Source organism: Lissotriton vulgaris, chromosome 7 (genome assembly GCF_964263255.1).
Source record: "Lissotriton vulgaris chromosome 7, aLisVul1.2, whole genome shotgun sequence".
Classification (NCBI taxonomy): Eukaryota; Metazoa; Chordata; class Amphibia; order Caudata; family Salamandridae; genus Lissotriton; species Lissotriton vulgaris.
The window spans coordinates 23,876,307-23,887,799 of NC_141695.1; the positions used below are offsets into that span (position 1 = coordinate 23,876,307).

The window sequence follows — 11,493 nt, forward strand, 5'->3', positions numbered from 1 at the left end:
AAGGAAGACCCTTCACCGAACGCGCTGCACCCCCCCCCCCCCCCCCCCCTCACCCCCCCCAGGCCTCCGACGCTGACATACCGAGGTCACGGCAACGGGCAACCCTAAAAGAGCTGAATGTCGTCGCGAGCACAGCGTGCTACTCTCCTCCGAGACACTGCAATTCCGTGGCAGCCATGGGGGGCAACCGAAAGGACAGAAAACGATACCGTCCACGGAGGGAAGAAAGCTCCACCCCCCACAGAGGGAACGCTCCACCCTCCACAGAGAGGAAACTACATCGCCCACCGAGGAGAGAAAAACAGACCATCTACAGAGGAGAGAAAGCTACACGGACGAGAAGGCACCCGACAGACGACCAAGAATGCCCATCAACAGCCACCCTCAGAGCTTGGGCTACAGCTCACAAAAGAGGAACTGGAGCACCGAGATGACCGACTGTTTTGATGACATGAGCATTTGTCTGTGTGGCACCTTCGTACCCTGCATCCTGATGTGCCGGGTCTCCCGTGACTTTGGGGAGCACTTCTGCCTGCCATGTCTGCCTGGGGCCTTCCTCGCCCTGCGAGCCGCAATGAGGGAGCGATGGCGCATTGAGGGCGCCATCTGTAATGACTTCTGCTGCCAGTGCTTCTGCGGGCACTGCATGCTGTGCCAGATGGCGAGGGAGCTGAAGACAAGGCAGTGAAGCACCCCAAAGGCTACAGGGGTGCTTGGCCAACTCTTCCCAAAGAATGGGTCTGCTCCGAATTTCTGATCCACAACATCCACTGTGCCACGGCTTGCTATGCGGGTCCTTCATCGTAATGAAGAAATGAACAAAGATTATTTGAAGCAGCCCTACTGCTTTAATGTACAGATGCATACCATATAAGCCTCTACAGTTCCATTTTATACCAATTAAGGCCTGGTTTTCAAGCCTCTGCTACCTCCGTGCTCTCTCTTTAGTACCAATACCTCTTTACCATGCAGAAAAGGACTTCATACAAGTTCGTGCTTTACTATTAACCCTTAAGATGAATGTACGACGTTACATCGCATACATTCACAACACAGTCGTTTACAGCAGGTTCGTTACAACGCAAGTCGTTACAACAACTTGCGCTGTGGGCGCTGGACTTAGGAATTGTATGATTTACTATTCCAGCTCCAGTGTGTGGAACAGTAGGAAACGTTTTGGAATAGTACATCTTACTATTCCTTAGTATAGAGCGCCATCCAGCGCGGTCATTGTAAGGACTTGCATTGTAATAGCCGAGTTGTAAAGCTATCGCAGTGTAACAACTGCGTTGTAAAGGTTGTTCTCCCTTAAGATATAGAGCGGCTTACAAGCTCCTCACCTGCCTCACCCCCTAAACCACCTGCCCTACACCCCATGTATGGAGGCCCCCGCAACGGCTTAGGGAGCCCGACTAGGACATGTTCTGGTATTACTGTCATTTTAAGCAAAACTGTTGTCACATGTTCTGAGTGACGTCACTATTTGCCTTTACAACTGTTCTTTATTCATGTGAATAAGCTCTTTTGGAACAACCCTGTCTATGTTTTGCTGGTAACGGAGACACTACTTTTTAATCGACTCCGTAATCTCATGAAGACCCAAAGGCCAGACTCCATATTATGCAGACAAGGCTTCATTTTCTGCTTTATCATTGGCCAGCCGACATTTGAACCTGTGAAAGTGTCAAATCATCCAGATGACCTTGGCAAACACCTAATGCGACATCCATCTTGGACAAGTTCCCTTTTATCTATTCTTGAAGTTCAGACAGTAAATATGAAGCAAACAATGTAGTCTGAATTGACGTACTTTTGTCATACTGGTTTGTCTAAAGAGTATCACATGGTCTAGAATTTGATGAAAATTCCCCCATGTGGGGTAAAGATCAGTGGCCAGTACTATAAAAACCCCACTAACTCAGAGAAGTCTTTGTGCCAGGTAACCGCACGAGGTCCTGCCGGAGGCTGCTAAACTGCGGCAGCATCATCCCTATCCTGAGAGACGACACTGATCCAATGACCGCAGAAGAAGAACTGAGCCCAGCTGATGTGCGTTTTCCTTTCGAAGGAACACTCTCTTCAGAATATTACGGCTTCATGCTGTAAACAGTCATGCAGTGCGCTAAATCCCAATAAACTCTAGATGCAAGTTAAGCTCCTCCCTGCTCTCATAGTATAGCACATAGAAGTAGTCCTGCGGTGCTAGGTTGCCGAATGACATTCCACCTATATTAGAGTTGTGCATATTAGTTTCATTGTTTGTGACATGCGTTAGTGCTGTTTTAATAATATTCTGTATGGTTAATATTCATGTGATAAGCAACAGGATGAGACTGTTGAATTAAACATTTAAGCATAAAGTGGATTTTCTTAGTGCGGAACTTGTGGGTGATAATATATAGAAAAAAATTGGGTTTGATCTCCCAGTGCATCCCTGATCCTTTTTAAAGGACTAACCTGTGACTGACTTAAAAGACTCAATGAAGAAATGTTCACCAAAAAAGAAGAGTCAAATTGGATGTGAATAACTAAGGAGTCCCTGATCAACTTTTAAGAGAACTGTTGGTTACCCAAAAAGCAAGGACACCATAGCAACAAGCGTGTTGAGTGGGGTTGTGCGGGCCTAAATGACTTGGATTTTCACGCTCAAGTGTTGGTGCCCTGAACCAAGTACAGGAACCCCTGAGTGGGAAAGTCAAACCCTGTAGAACTAAGCCAAAGTCTCAATTTATGCAACATGACGCCCATCTCCAGCACTAAAATGCCTTGGACCTTTGAGTAGTTGTTAAATATGCACACGCAAGAAAACCACCATTACACTTACACGGAGACGTCCGTAGTAGTAATCGTTGCCTTCTACAAGGAATAAGGGAGCTGCTATTGCTGTATTTTTTTAAGCTTGAATATTAAACGGTTATTCCCCAGCTATGGGTTTGCGTGCTTTTTGAATCAGATGTTTTTTAGTTTGTTTGATTAAAATGGCGACTCCTGTCGTGATAGGAGTAAACTACAGCGAGGCAATTATACTACTTCTCAGGAATAGAGGTGTCCCGATACGGGGGGCAACAGTTCCATATGTAACAGCTGCATATGCAGCGAAACCGACAGCACTACCCGCGCATTATAGGCAGCAACACTGGAACTATGCAGCAGGGGGAGGTCAAATTATGTGGCCGTGTTGCGTAAATTATGTTGCAAAAAAAGGAAAATTATGTAGCATAATGCAGCACATTTGTGGTAGCATTACTTCATTATTTATTAACACTAATATAGTAATAGGCAACAGAAAGGTGACCAGCCAACCTTTAGAAAGAGTCTTCCGCTACAGGGCAACATGTGTTCCTGCTTTTTTAGTAACTTTTGAACTGTTTAAGCTAGGACCAACATTTTTTGTTAAAATCTGCAGATTATGAGGCAGGTGATCGATTATGTGGCAAATCTATAATATGCGGAAATTGACGCTGCCGTACAATCGCATGATTCCAGTGGCCCTGAATATAGGGCATGCCAGTATCTGGTAGCCCCTTTGATTTACCATGAGCACCAACATTTGTTTGGTGGTATGCTACCTCCCTACACATACACGATAGATTGGGTTCCTTTAGTAATGAAGGGGCTACATGGCTAGTACGGTTATGTTTCATATAGGTACCCTAATATAGGCCCGGGTCAGATCATACACCTTCACCTACATTATCTCCCTAATACTACACCGTAACAAGCCTTTAGGATTGAACCTTTACCTATTTCTCGACCTAGGTGCAGAAGGAGGGTTTTTCCTGAACAATAGCATCCTATAACTTCATCAAAGGACTCATCCAGTATGAATGAATATTCATGAGGGTTCTTGGAAACCAGGCATGGGATACACCGCCTACCCCACCTTATCTACCTACAAGATTCATCCCATACGTCATCCTCAAATCCAACAATGACTTATACATGAAACAAGGGACAAAGAAACCCTAGATACTTTTTGTATAAATACTGCACATCTTGCCAGGGTTGGTAGAGGGAACCAAGATTTTCAGGCCGACACACTGACCAGAGACGCTGAGGCTCCTACTAGCAGACGCTCCAGCTAACAGTGGTCTAACACATTCCTTGCGGGTGTCCAACTCGAGACCAGGACTGGGTCTCATACTCTTTCACTTCAGGAAATGGAGTTTGACTAAATCCTAGAGGGTTTCTTGGCTTCACACCTACTCACATGGTAGATACACTTAGGTACATCTAGATAGGCATTGTAGGAGTAGCCACACTTTTATCCTGCATTTTATATTCATGTATGTATTCATGCTTATTGCAAGATGGTAGAACTGTACTATCCTTTTATTTTCATTGTACTGCTGATCATATATATCTGCTACTGTCTAACGGTTGTTGCAGCACATCTATTTTACACTAGAAGAACAACTGTGCAATAAATTATTTTTGTAACAAAAAAAAAAATAAAAAATAAAAAAAAATAGCAGCAAAAACAGCGATTACACTGGGGCTTGAATCTAGGGGGATGCCAGATGGGTCCCGTTCTCTAGAGATATTTGTCCTGCCCCCGTACCTCACTACCACAGCAGCTTAATGTGTTAGGAGGCCACACAGATTATAAACAAGCATTTGCAATGCAATAGGTCTCGCATTAAGAAAGTTTGAGCTATTGGTATTGTAAATGACAAATGTTTTATATGTGTTGGTTTTGAAAATAGCGAAATTAATAGCTTTGTCATTTACAATGCCAATAGTTTTAACTTTCGCAAACGTGACACCTATAGCATTTGTAATGCAATATGTGTTGTATTTACGTGACTTACATGTATTGATATTACAACCAGTCTGATAAAGGCTCGCGCATCCATTCATCCTTCCGAGGTCGGAAAACGTGAGTACCAGTTTTTGTGGGTGGCAACTACTGTGCCACTGTAAATCACACAGACACCTACGACAAGGTATGTAACTATACAGAAGTAAAATCAAACAAAGCAATAAAGAACAGTACGATGTTGCAGCATGTCGGTGTGTGTAGGGATGGCTCTCAGTCCTTTTTGCCCCCTCCCGTATGGATTTACTTTCTTCGCTGCACAAGCAGGACTACAGTATCCAGTATGCACCTTCACAAATATGACTGGATGAGCTCTTCCCTGTCCCGCAAGCTCCCCAGCGCTCTCCCCTCCCCGACCCTGTCACCGGCTGCACACAAACACTCACCAGCATCCCCATCACATCGGTCCAGAGCCTGGAAAAGCCCTCGGACATGCCCGTCTCCTCCTGGGGCTCTGGAGAAGCCGCTTGGTCCTCCTCTTCCATGTCTGCTCCCCCACATCAGCAGTGGTTCAGCCTGGCAGTGTCAACAACCCTTTGCCCCGGGCTGTACCTAGGGGTGCTGCGTTTTTCAAATACTTCTCCGCGGTCCCGGGGCAGCTTCACCATGCTCTTCAATCTCTGCTTAATCCACCTCACAGGGGAGTCGCTGAATTGTCCCTTGGAACAGCGGGCAATGGGCAGGTCGCGTCTCGCTCCCTCATTGCGAATCCCCCCGGGGTCTCCAGGTTCCTGCCGGTTGCAGAGCGCTGGACGGTGGAGTTGACATTCCTTCAAAAACTTTTCCTAGCTAGACGAGGCTGCTACAGGCACACTCCAGCTGAACGCTGGACTGCACCACAGAGGGGTGCACCAGAGGAGTCTTTAATGTTGAGCACATGACTCATTCTCCTGGAAGGCTTCGCAAAACGTAACATCCCCTACAAAAATATATATTTCAAAATAGTCGGGTTTGCGCAAGGAGTTCTAGCGAGGTGAAAGCTAAGAGGTAGCAAGAAGCATAGAGGATCACTTACAGACTCCCCTTACTCCTGAAATGGACTCTCCTGAATTCACATAACTAAGTAGTGATTGCACTTTGTTTGTATGTAGTTTTTTAAAACTTGCGATCAAATTCAGGAAAAGCATGGAGGGATAATTTGTGTTTTTGTCGAGAGTTTTTCTTTTAATCAGTTTAACTATTTATATTTAAATGTTTTTTAATTGTGTATTCTGCCTGTAAACTTTTTACTTTATGTGATTTCTAGTTATATATGAATTAATTGTAAAATTTTATTGAAATGTGCTTTTATGGATGTTACTATGAACATTCAAATAAAGTTCTTTTGACTTTGACTTTGACTCCACTTACTCCTGAAATGGACTCTCCTGAATTCACATAACTGCTCACACTGTCTGTGGGGGCTGCCTGCGCATGCGCGCCATCCTTAAGTTTCGTTTTAGTAGCGAGCCCCGGAGCGAAAACGAAGTGCTGCATCTGAAGTCCTGGGTCCCAGGAGGGGGCCTGGGTGAAGACCAGCGGGGAGACTGCGGGGCTCCCATGCCTAAGGGGAGAGCCCCGCTTCGTGCTGGCCTGGCAGAGGAGCTCCAGTGCCCGGCGTGTTCCAGATGGTGCGAGCCCGGTAAGGGAGGGGTAGGGGTGTGTGCCTGCGTGTGTGTGCATCTGCGCGTGTGTGAGTGTGTGCAAAGATGTCATCCTTATTTGCTAAAATATCACTAGTTGTTGAAATGGCATTTTTAATTGAATCGAAAGTCTGAAAATATTACGCATACGCACTTTAAACATTAGCAGGCGCATGAATGTGTTTGGACATGGTGTCAGGCTTTCATCAGCACTCGCCTGAGCTTAATGGCACGTTATGCGTTCAGTCAGACCCATGTCCTCACCACATCTTCAACAAAGCAGACTCCGTCATAGCACCGCACCTCCGAGACGTCATCAACTGCTCCTTCAACTCCGCCACCTTCCCGGAAGACTGGAAACACGCTGAACTCACCGCCCTTCTGAAAAAACCCACAGCGGACCCCACCGAACTCAAAAATTACCGCCCCATCTCGCTTCTTCCATTCCCGGCCAAAGTCATCGAGAAAGCTGTCAACAACCAGCTCGCCGCCTTCCTTGAAGCCAACAAATCCCTCGACCCCTCACAATCTGGCTTCCGAGCAAAACACAGCACTGAGACCGCCCTCATCGCAGCAACAGACGACATTCGAACTCTACTGGACAACGGAGACACAGTCGCCCTCATCCTCCTCGACCTCTCTGCAGCATTCGACACAGTTTGCCACAGCACCCTTTTACAACGCCTCAATAACATCGGAATCCAAGGAAAAGCACTTGAATGGATCACCTCGTTCCTCACCGGAAGAACCCAGAGAGTCCGCCTTCCACCATTCAAGTCCGAGGCCTCTGAAGTCATCTGCGGCGTACCACAAGGATCCTCACTCAGTCCCACCCTCTTCAACGTATACATGAGCCCCCTCGCGGCCATCGCACGCCAACACAACCTCAACATCATCTCATACGCGGATGACACTCAACTGATCCTTTCCCTCACCAATGACCCCAGCACCGCCAAAACCAACCTACACGAAGGAATGAAAGAAGTTGCCGAATGGATGAAACAAAGCCGTCTGAAACTGAACTCAGACAAAACAGAAGTCCTCATCTTAGGTACATCCCCCTCCGCATGGGACGACTCCTGGTGGCCGGAAGCCCTCGGAAAAGCACCCATCCCGACAGACCACGCACGGAACCTAGGCGTCATTCTGGATTCTTCACTCTCAATGAACAGACAAGTCAGCGCCGTATCCTCTTCCTGCTTCAACATTCTTCGCATGCTCAGAAAAACATTTCGCTGGATCCCCTCCGAAACAAGGAAAACAGTCACCCACGCTCTGGTCACGAGCCGACTGGACTACGGAAACACCCTCTACGCAGGTACTACCGCAAAACTCCAGAAGAAACTCCAACGAATCCAAAACGCCTCAGCCAGACTCATATTAGACATCCCACGCAACGATCACATCTCTGGTCACCTTAAAGACCTCCACTGGCTACCCGTCAATAAGAGGATCACCTTCCGACTGCTTACCCACGCACACAAATCACTCTACGACATCGGTCCAGATTGCCTCAACTCACGACTGTCCTTCTACACCCCCTCCCGCCAACTACGTTCTTCCTGCCAAGCCCTCGCCACTGTACCTCGCATCAACAAGACCACCATGGGAGGCAGATCCTTTTCATACCTGGCTGCTAAAACATGGAACTCACTCCCCGCTTACCTTCACCTTACCCAGAACCACCTAGCATTCAGAAAGCAACTTAAAACTTGGATATTTGACAAGTAATCCTCCTCCCCTTCCTAAGCGCCTTGAAACCCTCCGGGTATGTAGTGCGCTATATAAATTCGTTGACTTGACTTGACTTGACTTAATCTAGTGATATTGCTGTTGTTGCAAAACATTGTTCGTTATGTTTGTGTCATCTTCATTGTTTGTAAAGGCAAAGATGTCATCCTTTTTTGCTAAAATATAATTAGCTGTTGAAATGGCATTTTTAATTAAATCGAAGGTCTGAAAATATTATGCATACGCACTTTAAACATTAGCAAGCGCATGAATGTGTTTGGACATGGTGTCAGGCCTTTATCAGCACTCGCCTGCAGCAAAAGCGAACCTGACACCACACACACAGCAAGCGGCCAGCAGCGCGCTCCCGCGGACAAAACTGACACTGGAAAAGCGTGCGTCCGACTCGTGTCTACATTCCCAGAAACGGACAACAATAGTTGTCGAGCAGAAAGCAAGCAATGCTTCGCATTGCTTGCACGTCTAGGCTCGACCTAAAAAGCATTAAAAATGCAAAAGGTCTCACCTTATTAAGTTAACCCCTTCCCTGCGGGGGGTAATTCCCCCATGGTGAGGGGGGGCAGGGGGTGAGTGTGGCGCTGCGGTGCTCGTGACAAGACCAGCTCGTCATGAGTCACGATGGAGCTGTGCTCATGACGAGTTGGTCTCATCACAGCTGATAAATTTGCCCGCACAGGCGGGGAATTAATCGCGCGTGGGTGGAGCAGCGCCGTTATGACTAGACCAGCTCGTCATGAGCCAAACTCCACCATGAATCATGACGAGCTGGTCTCGTCACGAGCACCTAAGAGGTTAAAGCCATTTGCTTTGCTATACAATACCATTAGCAAAGGAAATGGCTTTAACTTAATCAAAGGCGAGACCTATTGCATTTTAAATGCTTGTTTTACATTGGTAACTCTGGTCAATGTAACGGACAACATTCGCATGATGGCGGACGACGGTCAAGCAGTTATTCTTATACTGCTTGACCTGTCCGCCGCTTTTGATACCATTTCCCATCAAATCCTGTGGATAGACTGAGCTCCATAGGCATCCAGAACTCAGCATTGACCTGGCTTCGGGATTTTCTCAGTAACAGGACTCAAACAGTCAAACTGGGACCTTTTTCTTCCAAGACCACCCAAGTCATCAAGGGAGTACCACAGGGATCATGTCTCAGTCCCTCTTTATTTAATATATACATTGCCCCCCTTGCGGCCCTTCTCAGGAAGATTGGGTTTATCCCAATCTCATACGCAGATGATACACAACTTATCCTCTCGTATAAGAAAGACACACCGAATATCCAAAGGCTTTTTCAAGAAGGGATGAGAGATATAACTTCCTGGATGAGCAGTAACTTCTTACAGCTCAACGCAGGGAAGACGGAAGTCATACTCTTCAAGGACGCTATCACCAGCTGGTCCCCCAGCTGGTGGCCTGATGATCTGGGTCCTTCTCCTCAGCCAAAGACAGTTGTCAAAAACGTAGGGGTGTTGATTGACAATGACCTTAATATGGATGTAAATATAGAGGCAATAAAAAAAGCTTGCTTCTTTGCTCTAAGCCTTCTTCGGAAAGTTTTTCACTTTCTGCCGGTTTCCACACGCAAAACCCTGGTCCATGCCCTGGTACTCAGTCAGTTGGACTTTAGCAATGCCTTGCTGATTGCCGCTAGGGAGTCAGCTTTGCAAGGCCTGCAGGTGGTACAGAATACTGCGGCCCGCCTGGTAACCGGATCTCCCTATCGTACCCCCTCTCTCCCCCTGCTGCGAAAACTCCACTGGTTGCCAGTCCGGAAAAGAATATACTTCAAAGTATGCTGTATCGTTTTCAAAGGCATAAACCAGATGGGACCGACTTATCTCGCAGACAAGCTGGTGAAATATATCGCTCCCTGCTCTCTCCGCTCTGAAGGAAAGGGCCTGCTCAAGGTCCCGCGGATAAGATATGCCAGATTGGGTGGAAAGTCCTTCTCATATCTCGCCCCCAAACTTTGGAATCAGCTACCCACTGAGATCCGTCTAATCACCAACTACCTTGGTTTCTGAAAAAAGCTCAAAACACATCTCTTCTAATTTGGTTGTCCGCCCTTACAGCTGTCCACAGCGCGGAGATACCCCATTTGGGGTGACTCAGGCACATTATAAGTGACGTAAATAAAATAAAAAATAACTCAGATTTTGGGGAAGGACTTAATGTCTGTTCCACACATTGTGAAATAACATTTAATGTCTCTGGTTACGGAAACAAGCTGTATGACGCGTGGGTGGAGCAAAAAAAAGTCCTTAGTGGCTAATTAAGAGACACTGTCTCCCGCTGCAAGTAAAAGATCCAATCCTGGTAGGTGGGGCCAAAAGTGGACAGGGTGGTAACCAGGAGGGACTCAAAACCCTCCTGGACAATCATAACACCCTGTTTTGCATAACTGGTGACGCAAAATGCTGGGCACCAATGGAAACAAGCATTTGCAATGCAATAGGTCTCGCAGTTGTGAGAGTTTGAGCTGTTGGCATTGTAAAAGGCAATGCCTTTTATTTACGTTTTGGTTTTTAAAACATAAATAAATGGCATTGTAATTTACAATGCCAATAGCTTAAACTCTCGCAAATGCAAGACCAATTGCATTGCAAATGCTTGTTTTCTATTGGAATGTGTTGCTGTATGAGTGGGTGGCCATGTGTAGTGCTAGACTTACTAATGCTCCTTTTTGTCAGTAGTAATTTTACACTTGTAAATTTGACTCCACTTTCGAGTAATGTTAAACTTAGATTTTCTGAAAAGCCTAAAGTTGCAAAGTTATACATTGGACTTGTCACTGATTGAAGCCCTTATTGTGCGGTTATTGGCACACTGAACTGCTGACCTATTTTTGGTTATGACGGTTTATTTTTTCGTCATCCATGTTATGAGTGTTCATGTTTTCTTTGCTGCTAGAGAAATACAATAAAGAAGTTAACTTATAAGGAAGCCTCAAGTCTTGCAATGCTTTTCGGAGTGAGCTTAAGAACTATAATGAAGTGAAGTTATGTCTATAAGTTCCACAATTTTGCAAAGCAAAAACAATACCCAAGTCTTATATTTTCAGGGTGTTCAGTGTCAACTTAGAACGAATTACATATCGAACAAAGGAATCTCTTTACACCATGTTGTGTTCAAAATACATGAAAACCCCAGTATTTGCACATTCTTCTGATAAAATGTACGCTTTGGATTGAATGATATGTGTGAATTTTTAATACATGTGGAACATTTCCACAATCTTAAAATGTGCTAAGTATTTGTAACATGTTATTATATTTTGTATTTTGTTGCATG

At 45.8% G+C, this 11,493-nt stretch overlaps 1 pseudogene; it reads left to right on the top strand.

The window, feature by feature from the left end:
• The first annotated feature begins 364 nt into the window (after positions 1-364).
• Positions 365-693, top strand: LOC147700551 (cornifelin homolog pseudogene; annotated as a pseudogene).
• The last annotated feature ends 10,800 nt before the right edge of the window (positions 694-11,493 follow it).